We start from the raw sequence: 8,566 nt of genomic DNA, 5'->3' as shown, positions 1-8,566 counted from the left end.
TCCAGCTGTTTGCTCTGCCTGTCCTGGTGGTTCCTTAAGTGTCATTTACACTGGTCAGTACCTGCCTTCATCCCGTGTCTGGTTGGTCAACGCCTGCATCTTCTGTTTCCCTGCCTGCCTGATCTGCCAGAGCTCTACTCACTTTCCCAAAAAACCTTTTCAACGTACTCTGTGTTGGCTGAATTACGGGTTCACATCTACAAACGTGGTCTTAATATTATCAGCTCCTGTTCCAAAACAGCATACTAATAAGAAGAAATGTCAGCCAATATCCATGTTTTTTTTTATTACAAAACCTAACTGAACACTTCTAGAAACAATTACAGGGGTTGGACAATGAAACTGAAACACCTCTCATTTTAGTGTGGGAGGTTTCATGGCTAAATTGGACCAGCCTGGTGGCCAATCTTCATCAATTGCACATTGAACCAATAAGAGCAGAGTGTGAAGGTCCAATTAGCAGGGTAAGAGCACAGTTTTTCTCAAAATATTGCAATGCACACAACATTATGGGTGACATACCAGAGTTCAAAAGAGGACAAATTGTTGGTGCACGTCTTGCTGGCGCATCTGTGACCAAGACAGCAAGTCTTTGTGATGTATCAAGAGCCACGGTATCCAGGGTAATGTCAGCATACCACCAAGAAGGACGAACCGCATCCAACAGGATTATCTGTGGACGCAAGAGGAAGCTGTCTGAAAGGGATGTTCGGGTGCTAACCTGGATTGTATACAAAAAACATAAAACCACGGCTCCCCAAATTACGGCAGAATTAAATGTGCACCTCAACTCTCCTGTTTCCACCAAAATTGTCCGTCGGGAGCTCCACAGGGTCAATATCCACGGCCAGGCTGCTATAGCCAAACCTTTGGCTATAGCAGCCTGGCCGTGCCAAACGTCGGTTTCAATGGTGCAAGGAGTGCAAATCTTGGGCTGTGGACAATTTGAAACATGTATTGTTCTCTGATGAGTCCACCTTTACTGTTTTCCCCACATCCGGGAGAGTTACGGTGTGGAGAAGCCCCAAAGAAGCGTACCACCCAGACTGTTGCATGCCCAGAGTGAAGCATGGGAGTGGATCAGTGATGGTTTGGGCTGCCATATCATGGCATTCCCTTGGCCCCATACTTGTGCTAGATGGGCGCGTCACTGCCAAGGACTACCGAACCATTCTGGAGGACCATGTGCATCCAATGGTTCAAACATTGTATCCTGAAGGAGGTGCCGTGTATCAGGATGACAATGCACCAATACACAGAGCAAGAATGATGAAAGATTGGTTTGATGAACATGAAAGTGAAGTTGAACATCTCCCATGGCTTGCATAGTCACCAGATCTAAATATTATTGAGCCACTTTGGGGTGTTTTGGAGGAGCGAGTCAGGAAACATTTTCCTCCACCAGCATCACGTCGTGACCTGACCACTATCCTGCAAGACGAATGGCTTAAAATCCCTCTGACCACTGTGCAGGACTTGTATATGTCATTCCCAAGACGAATTGACGCTGTCGCCAACCTTGCACTCAAAATATCATTTATAAATTTTCCTCGAGCACAAAACGGTCTCTGCTCGCACAAAACAGCCTCTGCTCGAATACGAAACAATCCCACTACCGCTGCGGTAAATTTGAGCCAAAAGTCACGTGATGCATTGAGTTGTTGTTGTTGTTCAGACTTCCCGACAGCAGGGGGCGCACCCAAAAGAAACTGAAACGCGCCGGTTTGGCTAAAGAAGAAAAACGTGTTATCACAGCTAACAGCATTAGCACCCCACAGGTAACTTTCAAAGCTTTCCCGGTGAAAAAGGAATAGCTCACTGATAGATCATGTAAAGGCACTGTTTAGTTTTATCTCTGATCTAAAAATGCTGTGTAACGGACTTTTGAAATATAACGTATTTAAACCATGATTTAACTCTCCTTTCAGAATTCAACGTGTTTGGAGAGACGTGTGGTGCGCAGGAACAAACATATACAACAATGTGCTGCACTCAGGAGAGGACAACAGTTTGCTTGAGCTGTCAAACATGTTAGATAACTTCTGTTGTCACTATTTATTTATCCCAAGACTACAACTAAGTTTTCACACCATCAGCAGTGGCTGAGATGACCATTCACTCAGAACTGAGAGGAATCTGACACTCAGTCAGTTATGGGAGATGGGAAGCATCCAGCATGGTGTAGTAGAACCAGAAATCACACAGGTAAGATGGATTTTTTTTGTGCGTGCTATTATACAGTTTCTCACAATGCATATATTTCAAACCAGAAATGAATTTATCTGATCATTCCAATACAACAAAACATCGAATACATCAGAGAGGTGGCATTGAAACTGTTTTCTTTGAAATGTGTTTATTATTAAAATAATTAATGGATTTTGGAGTCTTTTTTTCAATCCTTAGCTCCATGAATTAAATTATATTCAGTAAGTTGTAGCAACACAATCATGGCCTCTTTTTTATTCTCTATATATCTCCATCTTTCTTACAGGGACTCTGCCTGCCTCATATTGACAGTGGACTGCTGGATGACCCACACTGTGGGGTCACTATTCCTGAAACTGGCAATGTGTTGAGCCCCGAACAACTGGTAGCACTGAGGGCAGCCATGGATGCACTGGGACATTCTGAATCACACGGTTCAGATACATATATATATATATATATATATATATATATATATATATATATATATATATATATATATATATATGTTGCTACTGTCCAGTATGACCAACACTTTACGAGTTTAATCTTATTTTGGTTACCATTGTTGCAAAGGGTTTTCAAGTAATAAAATCTAGCCAGGGAAATCTAACTAAGTTAGTGTATTCACTGAATAAAAATGTAGAATTGCTAGGATTGTGATAGTAAATGTGTAAGGTACTGTATAAACCTTTTGAAAATGCTGAGGTTATTTTTACTAAAACTGAGGATGCAATCATTGTGAGACAATTAAACAGTCCTTTATTTTCCACATTGCATAATAAACATACCCTTTGATAAACTCTTCATTTCCAATTCTTACCAATATTAATCAAAGTGAATACACCTTTTTCACAAGGATTGCTTTTATTGTTGAAATTAAGACTGAAAGAACTCCATTAATTCTCCAGGTTTTTCCCAGTAAACAATCCATGTATTAACAATAAAACGGGCTGTATTAAAAAAAACTGGCTGATGAAATGGATGAAGCCAAAAACAGGACTATGAAAAACAATTTCTGCATGTAAGACTGTCAGGAAATTTAGAACAATCTCAAACCTGGCCTTTTTTTTCCTAACCCTTTTTTTTTTAGCCTAAACGGCTCCACTAAGAGCTATGAAGGACATGCTGCAACAGTTACTGATCAAAGTAGTTAATACTGGGAACTAAAACGGTTACATATTAAGTTATTTCTTAACAAGCCCAACTCCTCGTGTGTTTAAAGATTCCATCAAATCCTGAATTGTTCAAGTCTTGGTAGTCTCGTGATGGAAGTCGACCTGGTAGACTACCAGAGTTTATGTAGGAGCCTTCCATCCAGCCCAGAACTTTGATGGCCTTCACCTCATCAGTGGGTGCTGGAAAACAGATATGTGTTATTGTTATGTAAAGGATAATACTGTTAAAGAAAAAAATAAATCACCACATCGATGAAAACAAACTTTTCAAGAAAATATCTGCTCATGTGGCTAATTCCAGCTGTGGTTTTTCCCATGGCCAAACCAATTTTATTAAGTGCACAACACATATTTGCAATTGGGCACAGATGACCTCATTTTTACTTTGAAGAAATTAAGGAGTTAGAAAGGTAGTGAGATATAATCTAGATCTGCTGCTATATGCTTTACTTGTAACATTCATATTTATGTTAGAAAACGCAATTTTTAATTAATTTCCTTACCAATTTTCATATAATCAATATCCACTCGTTGCAATTATTTTAAATTCATTAAGAATTCGTTTTGCACATAAGCATACATGCATTAAATAAATTACCAAATCCAAACACCAATTTAGATTTACACCAATAAGAACAATAGACAGTCATTTGAAAACAACACAAAAACCACATGATAATCTGTTAACAATGCATTTATCTGGGTATCCACTCAGGTACTATTTATTTGACATAGCACAGCAAAGGAGAAGCCAACCACAGTGGCTGCATTACAAAGCAAAAGTTGTTTTAGCATGGCGTTCAACCTAAGGCAAGCTTTCATGTTATTTGCTCTAAAAAGTAACATGGTCCCTTACTGTAACATAGCAGGGCCTTTAACTGAAATCTTACATCATCTATCACCATAGTGAGCTATTACTTTTTCACCGGGAAAGCTTTGAAAGTTACCTGTGGGGTGCTAATGCTGTTAGCTGTGATATCACGTTTTTCTTCTTTAGCCAAACCGGCGCATTTCAGTTTCTTTCGGGTGCGCCCCCTGCTGTCGGGAAGTCTGAACAACAACAACAACTCAATGCATCACGTGACTTTTGGCACAAATTTACCGCAGCGGTAGTGGGATTGTTTCGTACTCGAGCAGAGGCTGTTTTGTGCGAGCAGAGACCGTTTTGTGCTCGAGGAAAACTTATAAATGATATTTTGAGTGCAAGGTTGGCGAACAGTTTGCCAAACAATTTTTTTGTGTGAAACATATCTTTTTGTGAGCAAACAAGTTTTGTTTGTGTGCAAAACTTTTTTTTGTGTGCAACGTTTTGGCAGAAATTTATCTCCATACCCAACACCATACTAATGAATTATTGTGGTCTAAACCAGGTGTTTCAGTTTCATTGTCCAACCCCTGTACATTCACCATTACTTCCGCAAACAGTGCGCTGCTCTGAGATGTCTCCTTCTGTTATCAGAGCATACAGGACGATTGGCGGTCTTGAACCGTTCGGACAGCAGTATGGTGGCAGTCGCGTTTAATAGAAATATTAACGGCCCACCTTAGCAAATAAATCAAAACTGAGCATCAAGACCTGCTGTGTGAACATAGCAAATGATTAATTTTTGTACTTTAAAGATTTTCAGTTTTCACAAAAGTTAAATACAAAAAAAAGGAACATAAAACAAATAACATAGTTTAAAAAGTGCATGTGCATTCAGCAGTGTTGTAGTACTCGAGTCCGAGACTCGAACTCGAGTCCGAGTCATTAGCTAAATTTAGAGACTCGTGACTTGACTTGGACTTGAGCACTGATGACTCGAACTTGGACTCGGACTCCTACATTCAGATCATTCTGACTCGAAGATTGAGAAAAAGACTCGACTTTTTTTTATATCATTAGGCTATAATTTTAATATGTCATTAGAATATTATTTGGTGTATGATTTTAATATCTAAATGTCGTACCGCGCACGTGACGTCACCATCTCATGAGCAACGCCCCTTGCCGCTAAGGAAGGGCAAACAGTGTGAGAGCGCTCGTAGCAACCAGCCGTTACACGTGCAGCAGATACAACGATATGACCGACTTTACAGCTGTTAAACTTTCACAAGAGGATGTCCAGGCGCCCAGTTTGATGGTAGAACTGTGGAACAACATACCAACGTTCAGCTCAAACGATGGCTTGAGTGTCGAGGGCTCGGGAAGACTGGGAAACGGGCTGAGTTGATAGAAAGGTAAGTCGATGTCTTTCTCCTGCTCGGTGTTCATGGCGTGATCGGCCGTTTTTTTTTTTCTGTTTGTAGTCACCGTCCAGGAATCGGTATAAATTTTCCAGCCCGCCGAACAATTTAGTCCGGCCCGGTGGCCAAATGCATTATCATTATCCAACGGCTGTATCTCCTCGCTGCATCGACCGATATGCATCAGATTTGTTGTGAGTCATGGGGGAACGCTGCCGAACGCGTTTGTGGGAATCGCCCGGTGGACGGGCGAGGAAAATGCGTGACAGCATCTGCGGTGGCGGGCGGCCGGCGGTGCGCGAACCCCGCCCGCCGGCCGGCACCGCGGCGGTGTGCGAACCCCGCCCGCCGGCCGGCACCGCGGCGGTGGCCAATAGGCCGGAGTGCGCTTGGCTGCGAGGGCCGATCGACGCCGCTTGCGGCTTTAACATCCTTCATATGCGGCCTATCAGCGTACCTCGAGTCGCTGTTGCACGTTCCATAACAACAATGTTTAAAAAACATGGTTAGGAGACGTCTTAGACTTGGAAAAAGCGGTAGTTTTACCGAGTAAAACCAAGGGTAACTACAGCGAAAGAGTTATTAGTGCAATGGAATGTTACTGCTTCATGTCATACATCACACGTCAATAGTGACTCGACTCGGACTCGACTCGGATGAGTAGTGGACTCGACTCGGACTCGACTCGGATTTTTTTTTTAATGACTTGGACTTGACTCGGACTTGAACACTGGTGACTCGAACCTGGACTCGGACTCGAGGCATAGTGACTTGACTACAACACTGGCATTCAGTACCTGTCATCCACCCCTGGTGTTAACAGGCGGAATTCAGGGCAAATACTAAAGAGTTCATTGTCCTGATGGCCTGAGGAAAGAAGCTCTTCGACTGTCTGGATGTTCTGGCCTGGATACTCTACAGCGTCTAGAGGGCAGGAGCACAAAAAGGCTTTGGGAGACGTAAAAGGGGTCCAGCATGATATTTGTAGCCTTACTGATACATCTGTCTTTATGAATGTCAGCCAGGGTAGGAAAAGGGGCCCTGATCTTTTTTATGTATCGAGCAACAAATAAATCTCATTCAATATTAATCTTTAAGGGAATTTATTGTAAAGGGCAGAATCAGAGAAAGTTGAATGTTTGCAAATATCCAAACATCCAAACACAGCTTAGTTATACTATTCACGAGCTTCAAATGGAAAAATGCAATGTTTAGGAAAAATCCACAGTAATTAAAGTGAGAGACAAAGAATTGTCTGACAATACATGAGTTTTTCATTAGCTTGCAACTTATATAGTAATGTGATGGTGAACAAAGAAAAGCAATAAACTTGCAAGAGCTGCTGGTGAATTGTAATATTCAATTTGTAAAAAGATACTAGTACCACTGGAGACTGTTTATATTACAGACATGAGAATTAAGTGGTATAAAACATTCATTTGTAACCCCTAATGCTGCTACTTGCTGAAGCCTTATCAGAACTACATCCCCCATGGAGCAATATTACAATAACTATCTCATGTTGCTGTTAGAGGCTTTGAGATTTTGGAAACATGTGGGACTCCTCAAAGATAAGTGATACCAAATGTTTTAGCCTACCGAGTTTGGTAACAATGGAGCAGTGTTGAGGTAAATCACTCACAGAAGTGCGTCAGAGATCCCTTTTTCCCCTTTCTTAAGCATCCTGAAGAAAAGTTTAAAGAATAGCTGCATAAAAGGATTTGTCCATGTGTTCATTTCCTTGTGAGACATGTCTGAATCATTGGAAATATATAAAAAATGTCAAACCAATAGCTTCAGACAGTAGCTAAATGTAATTAATTTGTATCTACTTTTCTCAAAACAAATCATAATGTGGTTACATTTTTATTCCCCGATATATTTTAAAAATTAATAATCAAAGAACCGAGTTTGCTTAAGTGTTTCACCTCATTCTTAACTGAAAACAGGGTATGACTACCACAAGTAAAAGAGTGGATAATATTGACAAACCGCTGGGTTGAGGTTTGCTGAGATCTGCGTTGCTCAGTATATTTGAGTTTTCTTCAAGGTTATTCAACAATGTTAAGATGGATCTGGATTAGACAGATACAACTGTGAGGTCAGTCCCTGCTAAATCACTTTAATGCTCAACAGTACAGGAGAGTCCCAGACTCTCCCCTCAGCTGCTGTGAAAACAAGTATCCTTTCTCTCACTGCTGTAGATGGAAAAAAATTAAAAACATGTGTTATCTAGACTAGCTTACCACAACCTGATATAAAGAAAATCTCCAGGCTTGTTTGTGTAAATTTGTTTTGTTGAAGTAGAGAGGTAATAAAAAAGATAAATCCTTTCTCTTGTTTCATTCTAACTTTAAGTACAAATATGCAAGTCTGTAAGATGTAAAACCTTAGAGTAATTTCCAGCCATAGATGACAGATTTGAGACCGAAAGAAATTTATAAACGGACTTCAATGCTTTGGTTTTTAGCAGTAAATTCTACTTGTAATTCCAAAAAAAAGTAAAAAACAAAGCAACTGGACTTGTTTTCCGTAGTTTGAAGACGTTTTGCTTCCTTTCCAGGAAGCTTTCTCAATTCAAAAAGGTCTGGTGTAATGTGGATTATCAAGCTTTATACTACTGCCCAACAAAGACCCTGTAATGGCTTAGATAACATGCAAATTTAACAGAAACAGGTCCACCCCTTAGTAATGGAAAGTCGTTAAAGTCATTATTGGCATGGCATGCAGGAACGATGCCCTGATCACCCATATTAGGGTGAGAATTGAGGTGATGATTGGCCGGAATTAATCCTATACCTGTATTACAGGTTTTTGAGAGTTGGAACCTAAGGCCTCCTCCTGTGTTTAATGTTGTTTTTTCTCTCTTAACGTAGATGGCTTCCTTCACACCCCTTTCAAACCATCTGTCTTCTTTGTCCAAAATCTGAAAATTTTGGTTCTCAAAAGAGTGT

The 8,566-nt window shown here is 40.7% G+C and overlaps 1 long non-coding RNA gene across 1 annotated transcript; it reads left to right on the top strand.

Annotated features, from left to right (window-relative positions):
- Nucleotides 1-1,747: 1,747 nt before the first annotated feature.
- LOC118564710 lies at nt 1,748-2,525 on the top strand. Its single transcript, XR_004931998.1, has 3 exons — nt 1,748-1,778; nt 1,929-2,205; nt 2,495-2,525. It is a non-coding gene; the product is annotated as an uncharacterized LOC118564710 (long non-coding RNA).
- Nucleotides 2,526-8,566: the final 6,041 nt, after the last annotated feature.

The sequence above is a fragment of the Fundulus heteroclitus genome, chromosome 12 (genome assembly GCF_011125445.2).
Source record: "Fundulus heteroclitus isolate FHET01 chromosome 12, MU-UCD_Fhet_4.1, whole genome shotgun sequence".
NCBI classification, from domain to species: Eukaryota; Metazoa; Chordata; class Actinopteri; order Cyprinodontiformes; family Fundulidae; genus Fundulus; species Fundulus heteroclitus.
Note: the sequence above shows the minus strand (reverse complement) of the source record. Positions and strands in the feature narration are given on the sequence as shown.